Here is a 22,720-nt window from a genome sequence, read left to right as displayed (position 1 = left end):
TGTGATACGTAACGGGGGGAAATACATAAATTTAAAGTCTTCACTTTTACACTGTATTCCGACAAGTCCCGCCTCCTACGTCAGGATTGTCTATTAGGAGCTGCTTACAAGCGCTCTGTGATTGGACAGTTGAGGTAGCTACAGCAACCATGAACATCTAAATATTGCATGTAAATATTGCAGAAGAGCCAACAGGCACAATGCTCCAAGTTCAGTACACACTTTATATACTATATGCATTGTTACCATTACAAATTATATTTACCCCATGGATTATAGACATACCAGGAATACTGTAAGGCTTAATTTACTGTAATGTAAGTTTTTCAAAATATGGCAGCCTGGGATCATGCAATGCTAAGGAGTTCTTTCTATTTTTTTATTTTTTTTTTTATTTTTTTTTTTTTTTTACTTTTTGCAGTCTCAATCAATTGATGTTCAATATACTGTACATTTAATTTACCCCAAGCTATGACAGGAGACATAATTAGCTGCTTTTCCTTTTCTTCCATTTCTTCTTATTAATAATTTTTGCCATAAGGGTTGTGGTAGGATGCATAAATGTCATAAAATCAGAATACTGAACATTTCAAGATACCCCACAGCTTTGAAATGCTTGCAAGCATAAACAGCTTCTCTAATTTATTATCAAGAATAGAATATGTTAATTTAGGCAGTATTTGCAATATTCATAATATATCTTAATACACAAGGCTGACAAAAAAAAAAAAAAAAAAAAAAAAAAAAGGGGGAGAGAACACACTAAAGAAGGTGAACAAAATAACATGTTTATTAAATAAAATAATATTTCATGTAATAATAATAAAAAGAAGAAGATTCAGTTGTTGCAGATACATGATAGACTGTAATCTGTTCACATTTATGTTAATAAACTGATCTCTCAGAATATGCTTTGGGATAGACAGAAGTAAAAAAAAGTTCCCCCAAAACAACACTATTACGTTTTACAATGTAGTTTTACACATGGGAGAGATTATATTAATATACAACCCATTCTCATTCCCTAAGCATCCAATTTTGATGCTTGTGCAGAAGCTGTCCACGTCCGCCAAAGGTGCCCCCTGGCGTCCCCTCCTTGACGCGGTGAGAAACCCCATTGTTTTCAACAAGAAAACTTTGTCGTTAGTTATCAACCTTTGAATATTATTTTGTGTGCTTAACCTCAGTGTTTTATAATACTTATAAATATATTAGTGTGATATTACATTATACAATCATTTATAATATTTTAGATCCAATGGCTTCTGTTTCCCACCATTATTTCACAGAGCCTCTGACCTCTTTTTAATGGTTGGAACCTGGCTTTTAGTTCATTTAAAAAAAATAACATTTTAAATTAATTTATCATGAAATTATACCATCTGAGCTTTTGCTGTGCTTCCCAGAGTTTTCTTGTATCATTGCATCATTGTCTCTGAGGACACAGAGTGTTTTGTAACATCAGCACTTTTAGTAACCTCATATGCCCTCTCCTGGGTCACACAAAGTCCAGGCTTTCTATGTTAGTCTTTTTCTATGTTTTTAGTTCATGTTGATATAAAATCTACTATAGTAACAAGCAGATAAAATACAGTCACAGTCATTTATTTCTAGAAATGCACTATAATAATATTCCAAACCATACAATTGCACTGTGTAAGTAGCGGAGTGAAACTGAAGGTTTTAATCAGTGAAAATATTCCCCCTCCATAAAGGCACTGTCATCCTGATTCTCCCGGCACGTCTCATTCAAAAAATGAATACAACTGAACTTGAGCTCATCACAACCTGTCACAAGACACGTGAGAGCCAATGGTAAAAACTTGAGCTTGTCACAATGGGTTACAAGACACGCGAGAGCCAATGGTAACAACTTGAGCTTGTCACTATGGGTCATAAGACACGCTAGAGCCAATATAAAATTGCTGAGTTGCTAGTGAAACCCATGTCATTACACTTGAGGCGGCAATTTTTGAATGTGTTAGAACAAAACTTGTGCAGGATGTGTTACGGTGGATGCCGGGTGACTGTGATCAGTGACTTAAAACTTACATTTGGGTTTGTTTTTCACATAAAATGATTGTTAGACTCAGAATACACCCAGAATTAAAAGGGTCACTTCAGCAATGCAGGATGTGTACAACAGATTAAACATTAACCACTGTGAATAAATGTTGCTGATTTCAAATGAAATGAAAATCATTCCCCCAACATATGTCACGATGACAAAGTTGTACCCCATGATGCTAATATTCGAATGCCCTTCACGTCAGTCAGTTGACGTCAAAGGTTTATCGTTGAAAAGAACGCTCTTGCTGGTTGCATCGGAAACTGACATCAGAGGGCAATTTTGGCGTCTATAGATTAACATGCTGGGCTCTTGCACAAGCATCAGTTTTTGACACCTTGAGAGTGAGAACATGTTGTAATATAATTTCAGATAAAGTGGTAGCTAACATGGCCAAGCTAGTAGCTATGTAAGTGTAACTTGGTAACCTAGATAACCAAATACTAGCTAAGAGAACCAAATACTAATTTAGACCAAACTAAGAGAGCTAGACAGATAGTTACAGTATCTAGCTAGTAAGCCTATTGGCAGTGTACAGACTAAAAAATATATTTCATTATGGTTAAAGGGGTCATGAAATACTCTTTTTTTTTTATATAGTTTCATTATCTTCCTTGAGGTCCACTGATAATGTTAGTAAAGTTTTTTTTAACCAAAACAGTCATAATTTTGTAATATATGATAATTTTCCACCCTGTCTCTGACAGTCTTTCTGAAAAGCGTGATTTTTGCCTCAGCTTCGCCTTTAAACTTCAATGTAAAAACGCCCTCTGTTATGATTAGCGAACAGCGTGCCGCCCCTCAAATTCAGCCATTTTTAAAACTCAGTCAGAAGAGAATGAACAAGCACCAAAACATTAGAAATGTACATTTCATGGTTTACACATAACGCACATCCAACACATTGCGTTCAAATATATTCCACTATTCATCTCAAGCACAACTGTTAACACTCACACCCTGTCTACACCAGACGCTATAATCAATGATGCTGTCTACCATGGAAGCATCCATTGCGGCGCGTCACTCCAACAGGAAACAAACAGGTGTCCCATTCCATTTTGCGGTGCCGTTACTACTGCCAACAACACAAAGAAACATTTCAGAAAGTTCGTGTCGACGCACCCGGTGAAGACAGCCTCAAGATGTCACGTTGCGTCAACGGACGTGCCTGGTGTAGACAGCGTGTCAGCATCATAAACAGTCATGACATTTGAAATGTTAATGAATGGAACTGTTAACTTACATTTTTGATTGAGTCCAATAGTGTTTATAACTGTGCCATAACCTTCAGTGACAATTCCTTGGCAAAGACTAGTTTTATGACTGCTTTAATCACAAGACGCACACATCCAGTTTATCATCCTGCACTGAGGTGCACATCAACGGAAACAAATCAAAACCCTCAAAGACATCCATTTATGGGGGCCTGGGTAGCAAGTGATGATGATTTTAAAATAGGCATTGATGTTGTTTCTGTAGATGCCGTCTTGAATTAATGAGTACCCCAAGTAACGTAGGGTTGTCGCGGAAGTAGAGAATGGGGTGTTTTGCCAGCTTGGTTCAATAAATGCTTTTATTGCATTGGGGTTAAGTTTTGAGTTCTGGAATTTACAGTATTTTTTTAATAGTAGAATGACCACTTATATGTCAAAATATCAAGGAAATTTTTATTCCTCATGACATGACACCTTTAAATAAGAACAGTTAACCCTTTAAAGCCTGAGCCCAAAATTCCGAAAATTCCATTCTGTGCCAGAATATGATATTCATATCCATATTCATATTACATTCATATTCACATAACATCACACACCTGAACTGTATATACCATATTGAAGAGAACTAGGGCTTTCAAATGATATAAATATATGTATGATTATTTAAGGCTAATCATCCTTTATCAACAAGATTTCACACAGCAATTTTTACAAAAATCTTCTCCGGCCACCATACTTCATCAGACAACTGCATTTTCAACCATTTTAATTACAAGCTAAAGGGAAACTTAGAGTGTATGAAATATACATAATTTTGTGGGCAGTGTAGAATAGCAGACAGATTAGAAATATAATCTATTGTTTAAAAGTTATGACCATTCAAGTGATTAGTGGGAAAACAGAATAAAACAAACATTTAGAATGTTAAGATACATTTCAACTGACCACTCCTCAAATACTCCTTTTGAGCACCTGTAATAATAAATTGAGATTGCATCTGAAATTGAAGGACACAAACACTGAAATATACATTTTATGTGTTCAATAAAACACACAATTTATGTAATTTGAACATTAGAATTACACACGAATTACACAGCAAAACATACAAAATCAAACTTTCGAACTATCAACATTTTTAATAAAAGAGTGCAGGAACAGAATATATATAAATTCATAAATACTCAACAACTGCAATACCTGTGGAGAGAAGAGAGGGAGAAAAGAGGGAAGGGGGAGGACAACAACACCAGTAAACACAGCCCAACCTAGGCCTCTTCGCGAAACTGGTCACAATCAGCTGAGTGCCAAGACTGAAAACAGTTCCTATCGCGAACCAAGCAAAGTCTTTTGCCATTACATACCGGCGTGCAACAAGCTACTTTAGTTTTATTTTCAGTCCTACTTTTCCGATAGCATAGCTAACATCTCTTAGAGGACTCTTCAAATTTAGGGACATGGGCTGTGTGGAGTGATGTGGAAGGAGGGACTACAGGCTTTAGTGTATGCAAAGAGAAACTTGCTTGAATATCGATACCTCCCAGCTGACGAGCCAGGTTTTCTCTGAAATCTATCTGGGTTAAGTTCACTGGTCTACGCTCATCCCCTGGTGCCACATGAATGTGTTGCCATTCCTTAAACAATATGAAACTATTGATGACGGCAATGTCTATGAAGTGGAAAAAAGTGTCTTCTGCCACTTCTGAGTTTTTTGTAGGATGTCGTAAGATTTTATCATTTGGTCTCACCTATCAACACTGCCCATGTTTTTGTTATAATCGCTGATGACAGTGGGCTGGAGGGCTACTTCTTTTGTCCAGTCACCATAATTTTTTACAAACCTAGTAATTTCGGTTGAGCCATTCGCATTGTGGAAATTGGAGAGGCATGTAACTGCACGTGTGTCCTTCCACTGAATTACAAGTATATTCCCCACAATCCTACACCACCTCATATCCCCACAAGCTGACATGCGTTCCCATCATTTGATGTCTTTAAATTCTGCAGGGAACAGTTACGATTCACCCTGCATGTCCCACAGGCATTAGTTCCTATTTCTAACAACTTAACCATATGAGCTGGGGATGTGAAAAAATTGTCAAACAAAACATTGTGGCCCTGGTCATTGAATGGCTGCAGTAATGATTCAACTACTTTGGTGGCCAAGTCAGTGACACGCCCATCATGACTACCTGTGTAAACATTAAAGTCGAGAGTATACCCCAAGTCTGATGTTGCAATTACCCATAATTTAAAACCCCACCGAGTAGGCTTGCCCTTCATGTATTGTTTAAATCCTGACCGAGCTTTAGGCTTGACCATACATTCATCTATTGCAAGATTTTGGTTAGGCTGAAAGAGCTGCTGGCATTTTTGTTTGTGGTGGTCCATAAGATAACGCAACTTCCTAAGGCAATCCTGATTATACTCTGTGGTAGGTTCTACAACATGTAGAGCTGCTAAAAGAGCCTTGTAGCGGTCACGCGACATAAATCCCCTTGCCCACGAGCCCTGAAGTGACTGGGTTCCCCAATGATGATGGGAATCAGGGAGAATAGAAACCCCATGTAAATGAGCAACCCAAGAAATTTGTAAAATTCATCAGGGGTCACCTCCATCCAAGCTCCTTGGTAGCTGGAATATGATGGACAGTTTAGGACGAGCTCCCACCCCTGACGGTTTGTAAAGCTGCATATCTCAGCAACTACAGCATGAGTGAAAATCAGCATGAAAAAGTCAATTTCTCGCAACATCATTTTGGAGGTTGACCGCACCGCCTGACCCATGCTACCTAAGTCAATACCGAATGGACGGCTAGGCTTAAATGGGAGAGGTTTTGGTGCCTGTGAATCGATGTCAGAGTACGAGGGATAAAAAACAGAGTCAGGGAAGTGTTTACGCTTTCTAGCTGACTTGGGACCTGTGTGAGAATGGCTAGCCATACCCAAAATAATAAGAGTAACAGTGTTAGTGTTACTATGAGTATCAGTCATATGAGAAATAGAAACAAACAATACATACACATTCATACGTACCCAGTTGATGGTCTTGGCTGGGGATCAGGTTCCATCTCATCATCCATTTCCTCGTGGTCCGGGACTTCCTGCAGTAGTTACTGGTCCAGCAGATCTTCCTCCTGTGTGCTCATGCCCTCATGAGCCATGTCCTCCTCTGCTATGAACCTAAGCTCATCAGCAGTCAGCTACCTCCTCCTCTTGAGGGTGCTGAGCAGGGAGCCATAGTCTCTATCCATCTCTACAACAGAAAAAAAGTACAACAATTGGTAGCCAGCAGTGTGTTCTTCACAAATCTATACACTGAATAGTCACCAAAGGCTTGCAGACTAAGCAGAATGTCCAACTGCAGACAGCCCTCTCACACTTTCCTTGTGAACAGGGAGCTACACACAATCTAAAATCATGTCTGTGTGGTGGATGGGTAAGGCTATCTGCTAAATTATAGAAAGATATCTACCATTTTTTTATTACATTGGAAAATCAACAAGCTAGATAACTATATAATCTAATTAGCAGGCCAGTTTCCAGGCAGGTCTGAACAGCGTCAAAAAAAAAAGAAAAAGAAAAAGGTCTGAACAGCGTCTGCTCTCTGCCTCACATTACTTCAGGCGGATTTTTCACAAGCGACAAAATTGGCAAAAAAAGTTATTGATATTTAGTTAAAAATTTACATAGTATTGCTAGCTAATGTTTATTTAGCAAGTTTCACAGAAACTGCCTAAAAAAGGTTGATATAAAAAGAGGCTCACTGATGACGGTCACATACATTTTTCCAGAAAAAAAATAGCTAGCGCTACTCTTACAAATAAATGCTTCATAACTAAAAAGGTTTGACTATCTTCCACAAATGACAAAATTGGCCAAAAAAGTTATTGATATTTAGCTAAAAATGTACATAGTATTGCTAGCTAATGTTTATTTAGCAAGTTTCACAGAAATTTGCTTAAAAATAGAGGCTAGCTGCCTGTCCGATGAACGCCGGCGGTCATGTAATTTTTTCCAGAAATAACTAGCGTTACTCCTATAAATAAATGCTTCATAACTAAAACGTTTTGACTTTCAATAGACAATATTGACAACACATGTTAAATAACTTGTCTTACCTCGAAAGATCGCCTCAGTTTTCAATTTTAAGCAGTAAGTCCAACACTGGAGGTAATCTCCCAGCGTATCCTCTCTAGCTCCGCTCAGGCAAATGGAGGATGAGGCTGATGATGATACATTTATTATTCATACCCAGTAACCCCTTAACCAATCATATGTGCTTTAGCTTATATTGTCATGAGTATCTGGCAGTTTTCAGAAATAAAATCGGTGATTGGACAGCAAAGATACTGAGACAGGAACCATGGGAATAATTGTTCCCAAATTTGAATGCTCCGGCTGGTAAGGGTTAAGTCAACAAGAGCTGCTTTCGTGTGGTCATAGTGTGTTACACATTTTCTATCTTGAAAACAAACTATCCCCTTCTCCTCTTCCTCCTGTTTTGATTAGCAGTTTGATCTGTGATCTAGCCAGCCAATCAAAATGTATCACCTCATCTCTGATTGGCTGAAATTTTGGCTCATTATAATGCTGTAAACTTGTTGAGCATGTAAGCAGTCAAAGCTATGAGTGCATGCAGAGTGGGTAGTAGGAGAGAGCAAGTGAGATCTTGCACATGCAAAAAACAGTGGAGCTACATATATTTCAGACATTTGTGCAAATTCACATTCAAAGAAACTTTATTCAAGCACAAAATATTTGTTTGCTCAAAATGGAGTCATCTTTGCAAGAAGATACATTGCTTTACAAAACTGAGTTCAAATGCATACAAAATACCTTTTAATGCACTCAAAATATCATCTTGTGCATGCAGAACATTTTTGCATATATATTTTTGCAGAATTGTGGCACATACATAACTCCATACTATCCTACTCGAAGTGAGCCAAGAATGGGAGAAATATGATGGATTGAGAAGTTAACATTTGAATGCAGCACATATGTATAGAATACATTCTCACAATTGTTCAAATTACAGTTTTATTATCAGCACACATACTACAAAGAGTTTGGTTTTAACAAATGTATTTTATTTAACCCTGTGATGCTCACTGTTGTAATATTACAACATCAATTTTAGCTCTACTAAAATAAACCTGCAAATGTTTTATTTCTCTCTAAGACCACATTTACACAAATAATAGGTCCTATTGTTAAGCCTTGCAATGCTATTGGATGGTAGATTTTCTGGTCTTTGATAAAAGGCCAATGAAAATTGGCGAGTGGTATTTGCATGCCACTCCCCCAAACATACGGGTATAAAAGGAGCTGGTATGCAACCACTCATTCAGATTTTCTCTTCGGAGCCGAACGGTCATGCTCACTGAGCTGAATACTACTGTTCATTCACCTCTGCTGGATCTGACGGCGCATTTCAGCGGCTTCTCTCCCACTGCAGAGAATGCCCCTGGGCGCTTCAGCAGAAATAAAAGAGTATATTTCTCTAAAAGAGCATATTTCTCTAAAAGAGTATATTTCTCTAAAAGAGCGGCACACACGGAACGTCTTTTTAAAGACGCGTCTTTCTAAAGATGCTTTTCCGATTGTGTGTTATTCCTGGTTGCGCTTGTTATCTCTTGCCTTCTGACAGTCACGATCACTGTCTTTCGTGTCTGGGCACTGCTCACGTGGAGACAGCATTCGTGGATGGTCATGTTCTCATTGCGAGGATATGTCCATGGCAACGTTGCGGTCGCGGCTCACCTTCGTAAGAAAGCAAGCCACCCCAGAGGCTCCCCGCCTCGGTCCTTTTATCCACGGGTATGAGGCCAGAGCGGCTAGCACTGGGGGAGATTTGGGGACCCAAATGGGACCGCCTCCGCCGGGTATCCCCCCGCGGACCTCCCATTCCCCAGCACGCTCATCTGCCCCAATCGGGCTTCCGGATGAGTCCGCCGGCTCGTCTCACGGCGAGTTCGACCTCTTATTCGGAGCCTGCGAAAGTGATGAGCTCTCGAGCGCAGCATCGGAGAGTGGGCTCGTCCAGTCGGAAGCCTCAGCTGGGCTGCTCCCTTTGGGGATGATTGCCCAGTCACAGGCTGACGCGGAGATGACGACATGCTTTCCCGGGCAGCCACGAGCATCGGCTAGAGTGGAACTGACTGCTCCTCCTTGAATACTCACGGCTCGGTGATTGGTTCCTGGGCTCGTGCCACCGCTCAAAGCCACGCCCCGCCCCCGTTCCTTTCTTTCCGGAAGTGCATGAAGAGCTGACAAGGTCGCGGGAGGCACTTTTTACTTTGCCCAGCAGTTTTCGATGGTGGAGCAGTAGACGGATGCTAGCCAGCATATCCTGCCCCGGCATGGCTCAAGATCCCGCACCCCATCTACTCATCGCCAAGGGCGTCCCCCTGTGGTGACTGCACCGGCTCCGCCGCAGCCCGCCCCTTCGGCCCGGCCCCGGCATGGAGCCCACCGCAGGAAGCAGACGCCACCCATCTCGCGGCAGCCCAGAACCCATGAAAGGCTTCAAAGCGCCCTTGAGACGGGCGACCCAGGGACAACGAAACCCGCTGCTCTGGAGCTGGTAAGCAGATCTCCATCTTTTTGTTACCTTTTGCATTTAATTGCGCTGCATGCCCAAGTGGCTGCAGTACTCAAGAGCTCAGCAAGAGCGGTTTCCTTGTTCCCTGGGTCACATATCCGGTGTGCACGGCCGTCATCACGACCACCGTCCACCACTCTATTTGGCAGGTTTGGCGCTCCAGCAGCGGTCTCCTGCCCCTGAGCGCCCAGCTGTGGCACAAATCCGCCCCCGATGTGACAGTCTCCATGGGTCATGAGGACAGGCCTCTTCCTCCCCCGTCCCAGGCTATTCCGGGGGTGGTCACAAGGAGCCAGGTAAGTGCTTCGATGTCCTTAGATTCAGCACGGCCACAACGTGATGTGGCATCTCGAGCTCCGCCCCGCCACGAGGCCCCACCTGCCGGTACGTCCGATGACGTTGTCCCTTTGGTCCCCCTTTCACGGAACTTGGATGCATGGCTTGCACTTTCCAATCCGTCGTGAGGGCTGGTCCGGACTGTCCAACTCAGCTGTGCGATTCACTTCGCCGGGCGTCCGCCCAGATTCAGAACTAGGCTTTACACAGACTCCCGTTCAAGATGCTGACGCAAAAACGCATTCTGGCGAGCGTCCGGCATCAAGATTGGATCGCGGCGGTAGATCTGAAGGATGCGTACTTTCACGTCTCAATCCTTCCTCGACACAGACCCTTCCTGCGGTTTGCATCCGAGAGTCAGGCGCTTTCGGCCTGTCCCTGTCTCCTCGCGTCTTTACAAAAGTTGCAAAGGCTGTCCTTGCCCCGTTAAGGGAGGTGGGCATTCGCGTTCTCAACTATCTCGACGACTGGCTAATCCTAGCTCATTCTCGAGACATGTTGTGCACACACAAGGACCTGGTGCTCTCACACCTCAGCCGACTAGGGCTTCGGGTCAATTGGGAAAAGAGCAAGCTCCTCCCGGTTCAGAGCATCTCTTTTCTCGGTTTGGAGTTTGACTCAGTCTCCTTGATGGTGCGTCTTACGAACGAGCGTGCCCAGTCGGTGCTGGCCTGTTTGAAGGCATTCAAACAGAAAACAGTGGTTCCATTGAAACTTTTTCAGAGGCTCCTGGGGCATATGGCATCCTCGGCAGTGGCCAACCCACTCGGGTTGATGCATATGAGGCCGTTTCAGCACTGGCTCCAGACTCGAGTCCCAAGATGGGCATGGCGCCACGGGACACGTCACATGGTCATCACGACGGTCTGTCACCATCTTTTCAGCCCTTGGACCAACCTCTCGTTTCTACGGGCAGGTGTTCCTCTAGAACTGGTCTCCAGGCGCATCGTGGTCATGACAGACGCCTCCAAAACTGGCTGGGGCACTGTTTGCAACGGGCATGCAGCCGCCGGCCTCTGGACGGGTCCGCGACTGCATTGGCACATCAACTGCCTCGAGATGTTGGCAATTCTGCTCGCAATGCGGAGGTTTCGGCCGTTGATCCAGGGCAAGCACGTGTTAGTTCAGACAGACAACACGACAACGGTAGCATATGTCAACCGCCAAGGTGGTCTGCGCTCTGGTTGTATGTCACAACTCGCCCGCCGTCTCCTCCTCAGGAGTCAGCAGCACTTCAAGTCGCTGCAAGCTACTCACATCCCAGGCAACCTCAACACTACAGCGGACGCACTGTCATGACAGGTTACCCTCAGGTGAGAGTGGAGACTCCACCCTCAGGTGGTCCAGCTGATTTGGAGTCGATTCGACAGGCACAGGTGCACCTGTTTGCCTCCCAAGAATCCTCCCCACTGCCCGCTCTGGTACACCCTGAGCCGAGGCCCCCCTCAGCATAGATGTGCTGGCACACAGCTGGCCCCCTGGCATGCGCAAATATGCGTTTCCCCCAGTGAGCCTGCTTGCACAGACCCTGGGCAAGGTCAGGGAGGACGAGAAGCAGGTCGTCCTGGTAGAACCCTACTGGCCCACCCAGACGTGGTGCTCGGACCTCACGCTCCTCGCGACAGCTCCCCCCTGGCAAATTCCCCTGAGGAAGGACCTTTTTTCTCAGGGACGGGGCACCATCTGGCACCCACACCCAGACCTCTGGAATCTCCATGTCTGGCCTCTGGACGGGGTGTGGAAGACCTAGCGGTCTACCACCTGCAGTGGTAGACACGATCACTCAGGCTAGGGCCCCCTCTACGAGGCGCCTGTATGCCTTTTAAGTGGCATCTGTAAGTGGTGTTCTTCCCGTCGGGAAGACCCCCAGAGATGCGCAGTCAGATCAGTGCTTTCCTTCCTGCAGGAGAGGTTGGAAGGGAGGCTGTCCCCTTCCACCTTGAAGGTGTACATTGCCGCCATAGCAGCACACATGACGCAGTCGACGGTAAGTCCTTAGGGAAGCACGACCTGATCATCAGGTTCCTAAGAGGCACCAGGAGGCTGAATCCCTCCAGACCGCACCTCGTTCCCTCATCGGACCTCTCTGTAGTTCTTCAGGGTCTACAGAGAGCCCACTTTGAGCTTAAGGCACTCTCCTTGAAGACTGCCCTCCTGACTGCGCTCACTTCTATCAAAAGTGTAGGTGACCTGCAAGCGTTCTCTGTCAGTGAAACGTGCCTGGAGTTCGGTCCAGGTTACTCTCACGTGATCCTGAGACCCTGACCGGGCTATGTGCCCAAGGTTCCCACCACCCCTTTAGGGACCAGGTGGTGAACCTGCAAGCGCTGCCCCAGGAAGAGGCAGACCCAGCCCTGTCGTCGCTGTGTCCGTTGCACGCTTTACGCATCTATTTGGATTGCACACAGAGCTTTAGAATCTCTGAGCAGCTCTTTGTCTGCTGTGGTGCACAGTGGAAAGGAAGCACTGTCTCCAAGCAGAGGATCGCCCACTGTCTCATTGACGCCATAACTATGGCATATGTCGCCTAGGACATGCCGCCCCCGGTAGGGCTACAAGCCCATTCTACCAGGGGTGTAGCGGCTCCCTGGGCCCTGGCCAGGGGTGCCTCTCTAACAGACATTTGCAGAGCAGCGGGCTGAGCAACACCCAACACCTGTGCAAGGTTCTACAACCTCCGGGTGGAACCGGTTTCGTCCCAGGTAGTGGCACGCAACACAAGCGGATAAGCCCGGGATAGCTGGCCGGGTGTATTGCTTGCACATAGCGCTTTCCACCTCCCTTGGAGCTGAAGACGTGTGCCATTAATTCCCAGTAGTGCTCACATACTTTGTTCCCTGGTTGACTTCCTCCGAGCCCTGTGGCAGTCGAGTTTTCGGAGAGACTCGCTGCTGGCCCAGTACACGCGCTAACTAAGAGCCCTGTTCTGGGGTAGGTGCGCCGCATGTGGCGGTTCCCTGTAAGGTTAACCCCATGCGATTATATATCTTCCGCTGTTGGCAAACTGCATCTTCCTTGGGCAGAGCCCCTCTGCCCCAGTCTCCATGTTTGTAGTAACTCCTCCCCCATTGGGTAGGATCTACCTTGAAGACTCCCCACATGGTTGGAAAGACCATGTGACGTATTTTTCCACTTAAATATCCCCCCCTCTCTTTGGGCGAGGTGTGGTCTCCACGGTGTCTTCCCCTTGGGAGGGACACCCCCCGACTAGACCTGGTGGCCCAGTCGGATAATCCCCCTTCTTTTTTAGGGAGTGGTAACAATGATTTTTCAGGTCAGGGCTATGAACAGAGCTAAACATTGTAAATGTCAAAGTTTTCATACAGTTCATCAGGTTTTGTAAATACAATCTGAACATATTTTTATAATAAACAAATTTTCATAAAAATATGACTTGTCTGATTATCATTATTGTGTGATTATTAGTGTATAGATATATAGGCTACTGTTATGGGGCTACATAAGCAGTACACACTACAAATGAACCATTAGATGTTCTCTACATTTGTTCAGACAGTGAGTAACATCATTGAAATTCTGCTACCCAGCAGGCTCAAAGTTGCAATATTACAACTTTTCCCTAAAAACTTACTAAAATGTAAAACATTTAAAAACCCATTTATTTCTGCATTAGAGGCCTCCTACATCAACATATAAAAGGTGAATTTTTAAAAAAAAAAATTATATTTGGGTCTCACAGTGTTAAATCTTGAGAGGCATATCCATGAGTGACTTTAATTAAATATCAGACAACAAAAATAATAAATGGTAGTCCTAATAGACCAGCACATTTGCTACTGAAGTATATTCTAAAAAGTACATACTTGTTACTCAAGTAACATTTAAAAGTCATTTTACATTTACTGGACTATTACTTCAGTGTTAACATAGAGCTGTCAACATTTACACTGATAGCAGAAACATTAGACAAAACAGTCCCTCTTTCATTCTTGTCAAGGACTGGTCCATTGGGCACTGACCACAAGAGGTCTGAGCCCCCTCAACATGGCGCCTCCGGCTCTGCCCCGCCGCGAGGCCCCACCCGCCGGTCGTCCTCCTTGCTCCCCCTCGCCCGGAGCTTGGGGGCATGGCTTGCGCTCCCCAACACGTTGCGATGGCTAACCGGGACCGTCCGACTCGGCTATGCAATTCAGTTCGCCAGGCACGCGCCCAGGTTCAGTGGCATCCGTTTTACCTCAAGTGCAGGGCAAGAATGCCTCTGCCCTGCCTGCGGAGATCGTGTCCCTTCTGCGGAAGGACACAGTAGAGCCTGTCCCTCCAGCTGAGATGAAGATGGGGTTCAACAGCCCCTACTTCATCGTACCAAGGAAAGGCGGTGGGTTGCGGCCAATCCCGGACCTGCAAGTTCTGAACCGGGCCTTGCACAGACTCAAGATGCTGATGCGGAAATGCATTTTAGCGAGCGTCCGGCATCAGGATTGGTTCGCAGTGGTAGACCTGAAGGACACATACTTCAATGTCTCAGTTTCTCTTCGGCACAGGCCCTTTCTTTGGTTCGCCTTCGAGGGCCGGGCGCACCAGTACATGGTCCTCCCCTTCGGTCGGTCCCTGTCACCTCGTGTCTTCACGGAAGTTGCAGAGGCAGCCCTTGCCAAGGGAAGTGGGCGTCCGCATCCTCAACTGTCTCGATGACTGGCTGGCTCTAGCTCACTCTCGAGACTTGTTGTGTGCACACAGGGACCTGGTGCTCAGGCACCTCAGCCAGTTGGGGCTTCAGGTCAACTGGGGAAAGAGCAGCTCTCCCCAGTACAGAGCATCTCATTTCTCAGCTTGGAGTTAGACTCAGTCTCTATGATGGCGCACCTCACGAGCGAGTGCATGCAGTCAGTGCTGAACTGCCTGAAGTTGTTCAGGCAGAGCACGGCATTCCCACTGAAGCATTTTCAGAGGCTCCTGGGGCATATGGCATCCTCGACGGCAGTCACACCGCTCAGGTCGATGCATATGAGACTACTTAAGCACTGGTATCAGACTCAAGTCGCGAGATGGGCATGGCACCACGGCACACATCGCGTGGTCATCACGCTGACCTGCCGCTACCTGTTCAGCCCTTGGACGGGCCTTGCATTCCTGCGGGCAGGAGTCCCCTTAGTGCAAGTACCCCAGGCGTGTCGTGGTTACAACAGACGCCTCTGAGCTTGGCTGGGGTGACGTGTGCAATGGGCACACAGCCACAGGCTCCTGGACAGGGCCGCGACTGCATTGGCATGTCAACTGCCTCGAGTTGCTGGCAGTGTTGCTCGCCCTGCGGAGGTTTTGGCCGTTGATCCAGGGCAAGCATGTGTTGTCTGGACGGACAACATGGCGATGGTAGTGTACAGTAGCCGCCAAGGCGGCCTGCACTCGTGTCACATGTTGCAACTCGCCCGCCGCCTCCTCCTCTGGAGTCAGCAGCGACTCAAGTCATTGCGAGCCACTCACATCCCTGGCAACCTCAACGCACTGTAGTGACAGGTCACACTCAGGAGAGGGTGGAGACTCCACCCCCAGGTGGTCCAGCTGGTTTGGAGTCGATTCGGTAAAGCACAGGTAAGCCTGTTCTTTCCCCAGGAATCCTCCCACTGCCCACTCTGGTACACCCTGACTGAGGCTTCCCTCAGCACAGATGCACTGGCATACAGCTGGCCCGGGGGCCACACTAGTATGCGTTCCCCCCAGTGATCCTACTTGCACAGACCCTGTGCAAGGTCAGGGAGGACGAGGAGCAGGTCATCCTAGTGGCACCCACGCCCAGACCTCTGGAATGTTCATGTCTGGCCCTTGGACGGGATGTGGAAGACCTAAGTGGCCTACCACCCGTGATGGTAGACATGATCACTCAGGCTAGGGTTCCCTCTATGAGGCGCCTGTATGCCTTGCAGTGGCGTCTGTACACTAAGTGGTGTTCTTCCCGACGGAAAGACCCCCAGAGATGCGCAGTCAGGTTGGTGCTTTCCTTCCTGCAGGAGAGGTTGGTGGGGCGGCTGTCCCCCCCACTTTGAGGGTGTACGTGGCCGCTATGGTGGCGCACCACAATGCAGTTGACGGTAAGTATTTAGGGAAGCATGACCTGATCATCAGGTTCCTTACAGGCGCGAGGAGGTTGAATCCTCCCAGACCACGCCTCATTCCGCAATGGGATCTCTCCGTGGTCCTGCGGGGAGCCCCTTTTGAGCCTTGGAGTCAGTTGAGCTAAAGGCAGTCTCTTGAAGACTGCCCTCCTGACTGAGCTCATGTCCATCAAGAGGGTAGGTGACATGCAGGCGTTCTCTGTCAGTGACACGTGCCTGGATTTCGGTCCGGAATACTCTCACGTGGTCCTGAGGCCCCGAACGCACTATATGCCCAAGGTTCCCACGACCCTGTTTAGGGATCAAGTGGTGAACCTGCAAGCAAAGCTGCTCCAGGAGGAGGCAGACTCAGCCTTTTCGTTGCTGTGTCCGGTGAGTGCTTTGCGCATCTACTTGGATCGCACGAAGAGCTTTAGATGCTCTGAGCAGCTCTTTGTCTACTTCGGAGGACAGCGGAATGGGAGCGCTGTCTCCAATCAGAGGATCGGACACTGGGTCGTTGATGCCATCTCTTTGGCATACCATGCCCAGGACGAGCCACCCCCCTTGGGGCTTTGGACACACTCCACCAGGAGTGTGGCGGCCTCATTGGCCTCGACCAATGGCGCCTCTCTGGCAGACATCAGTAGAGCAGCGGGCTGGGTAACACCCATTACCATCGCGAGGTTCCTCAATCTCAAAATTATGATATTTTCTGGTTGTCAAACTAAGTGCAACATGTCCATAGTCAATGAGATGAAATACATGTGTGGTGGTTACCTTGCTTGGAGAAGTACTGACTTAATACATCCACTAAAAATTCCAGTGGGACCAGTTGGTTAGTAGTCATTGCAAAAATAGAAGAAAAGTGAATTTAGTTAGTATAAACAGGTAATCAAGGACATTTTAGATGCCACGCCTAATGCAATGACATTCAGAAATTTTTATGTGTGGCTTAAGCATCCTAACACTGTATGCACACACATACATTTTCTCCCTCTTTCTTTTCTCATAGACACACACATCACACATACAGAAGCAAACAAGTACACATATGCACAGATGCAACTTCATTGCATGTGCCAGCTTTAAATATGCTGGATAACATGTGCGAGCTCACCAGCTGTGTATTTACAGATAAGTATTGTTGATCTGTAAGAGATTATTTGCAATGCAAAATGTCCCATTTTCAAATAGACCTGGTTCTGGAACTGAGGCATGCTGAGGCATTTTTGTTATCTTGATTTTCCTGTCCCTGGTGTTCCGTAATCCTTCTTCCTCTGACATAATGGCCACTTGCATCATCCTTAGGGTACACTTGCCTGGACAGACTTTTTATACTGTAAGTCACATCTATCCCTCTAATGATGTCTTGACCGTAGGCCGAATATACAGCAATTTGCTACAATTTACAGCTGGCTATACAGACATGCTTTATACTTTCATCTGTGCTGTTTTTATGACATCTGGTATAGGTGTGCATATTGTGTGCATGGACATTTTTGGCATGTGACCTCTGCTTCATTCCTCACAACTATAATTTTTCTAAAATAAATGAACCATCAACATAAATTCAACAAAGATAATTAAATTGCCAGAGGAACTTGGAGGCTGAAAAGAAATATGAAATACTATTCGGTTTGTTGTCAGAGGGAAAACTGCTAAATGAACCATCCTCCTCATCTGTCAGCTCACTGGAATGATGGCTCTCTCATGGTGTTTGGCTCTGGAGAAAATATATTCCCCCTCCAACCCATTAAAGATTCAATCTCATCTGCAAACCAAAGACAGTTTGTTTCTTCCTCTCATGTATCAAATATGGCACAAAAAAGTATTAGCACACAAAAAGACTAATTAATTTATTTGTATTATATAACAAAATATTTAACCAAGTGCCATTTATTTTAAAGGAATATAGCACAAACAGAATTTTCAAGCAGAACTTTTCACAAAAAATACATTTGTTATGTTTCAAATAAAACAATAGGTATAGCATATTGTTAACAAAATTTGTATTACATTTGGAAACCTTCCTGGTTATCAAAGTTACTACACCTGAGAACTAAACATGTGGTTATTCTGCTAAGACACCTGTGTGAACTTCAAAATCAAATCAAATCAAATCACTTTATTGTCACACAGCCATATACACAAGTGCAATGGTGTGTGAAATTCTTGGGTGCAGTTCCGATCAACATAGCAGTCGTGACAGTGATGAGACATATACCAATTTACAATAACATCAAATTAACACAGCACAATTTAAACATCTAATATACACATAATTACACTCAACAATATACAAATAATAACATACACAGTACAGTATACAATACGCACTATATAGATACACATTATTCAATAAAAATAAAAATATATAAAAAAGTATATATAGTATATATAGAATGTACAGTATTGTACTGTATTGACATTCAGGCTGTCGGTTGATAGTCAGTTGTTAAGAGAGAATATAATATAATAATAATATAATTTATGACAGTCCGGTGTGAGATATAAGAGTAAGAGTAATACAGTGCAGTGCTGATGTATTTTGATCGTGGGAGATCAAGAGTTCAGATGTCTGATTGCTTGGGGGAAGAAGCTATCATGGAGTCGGCTGGTGCGGGTCCTGATGCTGCGATACCGCCTGCCTGATGGTAGCAGTGAGAACAGCCCATGGCCGTGTGAGGATGTGGCGGTTCATTCCAAACTTCCTCAGCCGTCTCAGGAAGAAGAGGCGCTGATGAGCCTTCTTCACAATGACTTCAGTGTGGATGGACCATGTGAGTTCCTGAGTGATGTGGACACCCAGGAACTTGAAGCTGCTGACTCTCTCCACCGGTGCTCCATTGATGGTGATGGGACTGTGTTCTCTGTCTTTTCTTCTGAAGTCCACCACAAGCTCCTTTGTCTTACTGACATTGAGGGAGAGGTTGTGCTCCTGACACCAGTGTGTCAGAGTGTGCATGTCCTCTCTGTAGGCTGTTTCATCATTGTCAGTGATCAGACCTACCACCGTCGTGTCAACAGCAAACTTAATGATGGCATTGGAGCTGTGTGTTGCCATACAGTCATGTGTGTACAAGGAATACAGTAGTGGGCTGAGAACGCAGCCCTGCGGGGCTCAGGTGTTGAGGGTCAGTGATGAGGAGATGTTGCTGCCCATTCTAACCACCTGGCGTCTGCTTGACAGAAAGTCCAGGATCCAGCTGCACAGCGAGCTGTTTAAGCCCAGAGCCCGGAGTTACTCATCTAGCTTGGAGGGCACTATGGTGTTGAATGCTGAGCTGTAGTCTACAAACAGCATTCTCACATAAGTGTTCTTTTTTTCCAGGTGGGAGAGAGCAGTGTGTATTGTAGATGCAATGGCATCATCAGTGGAGCGGTTGTTGCGGTAAGCAAACTGCAATGGGTCTAGAGATAGAGGCAGCACAGAGCAGATGTAATCTCTGATTAGTCTCTCAAAGCATTTGCTGATGATGGGGGTCAGAGCAACAGGATGCCAGTCATTTAAGCAAGTTATTTTTGATTGTTTTGGAACAGGCACAATGGTGGATGTTTTAAAGCATGTGGGGACTACAGACAAAGAGAGGGAAAGGTTGAAAATGTCCGTAAAAACACCAGCCAGCTGGTTTGCGCACGCTCTGATGATGCGGCCCGGAATGCCGTCTGGACCCGCGGCTTTATGGATATTCACCCGTCGGAAGGATCAGGTTACCTCTGCTACAGAAATGGAGAGTGAACTAACCTCTGTAGCTTCGGCCGCGAGAGCTCTCTCTGTGAGGGTGGTGTTATTTCCCTCGAAATGAGCATAAAAATCATTAAGCTCATCCGGGAGAGAGGCAGCTGTGTTCATGGCAGAGTTTTTATTCCCTTTGAAGTCTGTGATGATATTAATTCCCTGCCACATGCTTCTAGAGTCAGTGGTGTTGAACTGTCCTTCAATCTTGTCTCTGTACTGGCGTTTGGCTGCTCTGATAGTTTTGCGGAGGGCATAACTGGCTTGTTTATGCTCCTCCGCATTCCCAGAATTAAAAGCATTAAGTGTCGCACGAACATCGCTATTAATCCATGGTTTTTGGTTAGGGTAGATCCGTATAGTTTTAGTAGGTAATACATCATCTATGCACTTCCTGATGAAACACGTTACGGTATCAGCGTAGACCTCGATGTGGTCATCAGAGGCGGACTGGAACATCTCCCAGTCCGCGTGATCAAAACAGTCTTGTAGCATAGAATCTGATTGGTCCGACCAGCACTGGATCGTTCTGAGGGTTGGTGCTTCCTGTTTCAGTTTCTGCCTATAAGCGGGCAGAAGCAGAATGGAAGAATGGTGGGCAGGGGAGGGATTTGTAGCAATCCCGGAAGGGAGAGTAGCAATGGTCCAAAACTCAGTCCCATCGTGTGTTGAAACTGATGTGTTGGTAGTATTTCAGTGCTATTGACTTGAAGTTGGCTTTGTTAAAGTCCCCAGTCACAATGAACACGGCCTCAGGGTGCGTGGTTTCCTGCTCACTTATACTCCCATACAGTTCCTTGAGTGCCCGGTCTGTGTCGGCTTGTGGCGGGATGTACACAGCTGTGATAATGACCACTGTGAATTCCCTCGGTAGCCAGAATGGTCGACACAGAAGCATGAGAGGTTCCAGATCAGGAGAGCAGAAAGACTTGATAGAATGTACGTTCCTCTGATCACACCAGAATTTGTTGATCATAAAACATACACTGCCTCCTCTGCTTTTACCCGAGAGGTCTTTCACTCTGTCCGTTCGGTGCACGGAGAACCCCATGGGTTCGAAGTCTGGAATCTCTGCAGACATCCAAGTTTCTGTAAGGCAGATAATGCAGCAGTCCCTCATCTCTTGTTGGAAAGAGATCCGTGCCTCAGCTCGCAGAGCTTGTTGTCCAGAGATTGAACATTTGCCAGTAGAATACTGGGTAGCAGGGGTCGATTTGCGCGACGTCTTAGTCTGATGAGAACGCCGGCTCTGTTTCCCCTTTTCCTTTTGCGTTTCCGTGGCCGTGCTGCCCAGACAAAGGGCTCCGCTTGCGTGTTTGTAAACAGCGGTAATTAAAAGTCGTCACCAAAACAGCGGAAGGAAGGGGAGATTGTGAGGGAAGTCAAGATAAAAGGAGAGAAAGAGGTAGAAGAAAAGAGGAGAGAGATAAGAAGGAGAGAGGGGGAAAGAAGAGAAGAAACTGCGTTGTCAAAGTTCTGAGAAGCTAAGCTAGAGACACAATGCAACGTCATGCAATGTAAAGCTCTCGCTGCAAACGAGATCGTAAGTAAAGAAATTAACCTCTTCACTGGCTGCATCGCTACAGAGAATGGTAGTCGAGATCGGATCTTGATTATCTCCAGACACAACGCCAACTCCGAGCCATGTGTGGGGGGCTGCGAGAGAGATGCGAAAATGGTGAGAGTGTCATCTTTTCTTGTTGCTGGCCGTAGAGAGTCAGAAAGAGTGACTGTAAGCATCTAACTTCAGGTATGAGCCCAGATGCACTTACTCCTTGCCCTCTATAAGCCTGTTCATATCCTCCCCATAGCTGACTCCTGTGTACTATATTTCTGCCTCACAGCTTTAGCTTGGCATGGGATAACACCCGCATTGATAAACAGCACAAATACACATCACACACAAACATACATTAAAGCCAGTAAAGGGTATTGTTTAATGGTAATGTGCCTTTTAAGTGAATTATTTGTGTTGTTTTTTTTTTATTGTGGTCTGTTAATTTACTGGGACTGAGAAGGGCTGTAGCACAGCCCAACAACCTTGTTGGGTAACCTTTCTAAAGAGAAGGACTTGCACTGCTTTGTTTCCCTGTTGGTTTTTATTGAAGGCAGGAGATATTTTGGTAGTATTTTTTGTTTGATTTGTGTGAGATACATTTATGTTTTTGGACTTACTTTGTTTTTTTCCTTGAATGAAAACAAACCTGTTTCAAAAGTGAATGCATGTACTAGAAAAATCACACCTCCCGGTAAGGAGCTAATTAAAAGTCTTTATTTCTTATTCAACACAGAGTTTGTAAATTGTTTATGTCCCAATTTTCTTTTAATTATGTGATGGCTGTGAGCAGTATCTGGGTAAACTTGGCGTTCTACATACATAAAGAGCGGAATAAATTGTAGATGAATTAATTTGTCTACTCAATGACTCATTTTGAGTCCGCCACCATTACAGAATGGCACCCAAACAGGGACATGAACACTTTAACTGAACATTTTAATTGAACACTTGAACACTTGAACACATGGACACTTGAATGTTTGTAAAAAAAATTGTCATTTGACGCTTGAAAATATGTTTTTGTGAAATTTTTGTTTGAAAAAGTAAAACTGTGAATTTGTGAAATAATAACTTAAGACCATTATAGAAGTGGCATCCAACATGTTATCTGAAATTGTGAAAGTGTGAATTTGTGACAATGTG

Source organism: Myxocyprinus asiaticus, chromosome 38, assembly GCF_019703515.2.
Source record: "Myxocyprinus asiaticus isolate MX2 ecotype Aquarium Trade chromosome 38, UBuf_Myxa_2, whole genome shotgun sequence".
Classification (NCBI taxonomy): Eukaryota; Metazoa; Chordata; class Actinopteri; order Cypriniformes; family Catostomidae; genus Myxocyprinus; species Myxocyprinus asiaticus.
Note: the sequence above shows the minus strand (reverse complement) of the source record.